The sequence below is a fragment of the Corvus brachyrhynchos genome, unplaced genomic scaffold, assembly GCF_000691975.1.
Source record: "Corvus brachyrhynchos isolate BGI_N302 unplaced genomic scaffold, ASM69197v1 scaffold309, whole genome shotgun sequence".
NCBI classification, from domain to species: Eukaryota; Metazoa; Chordata; class Aves; order Passeriformes; family Corvidae; genus Corvus; species Corvus brachyrhynchos.
Genome location: NW_008240227.1, coordinates 513,809 through 514,390, shown reverse-complemented (window position 1 = coordinate 514,390; position 582 = coordinate 513,809).

Here is a 582-nt window from a genome sequence, read left to right as displayed (position 1 = left end):
AAGGTGGAGAAGAAATCCTTTACGAGGTGAAGCCAAGGTCCCTATGTCCAAGTGACCCCCCCCGATCCCGGCGCCCCGGTTAAAAAGAACATTCCCCGTTTAAAAACGACATTCCCTGGATAAAAACAAGATTCCCAGTCAAGCGACTGGCGTTTCCCTGGCTCCTCCGGGATGCGAATCCCGGCCGGCCCAAGAGCCGGGCTCTGCCATGTCCACGCAGAGTTTATCTCTCTGGGAGGCTGATCCTGAGGTTTCACTCTCCGGGAGGAAAACCTCTGGCTGCCAACGAGGAAATAAATCCAAAGCGATTTTTCTCGGGGCTCCTGTGGATAAAACACTCTAAATTTCCCGTCGGTGGGCGCTGGGAGAGCGCCGAGAACGACCCCGAACCCTGCCCAACCTCCCGGTGATCCCGGGATTTTGCAATTCCTTTCCGGGCCGACTTTCCCGGTGGTTGGTGGGGTTTGGTTTTTCCCTGAAATCCGTAAATCTCACGCAGGACGGAGGCGGCGCCGGTGGTGGTGCCCGTGTCTGTGTCGGTGTCGGGGCTGGTCCCGTTGCCACTGGATATGACGGGGCCAG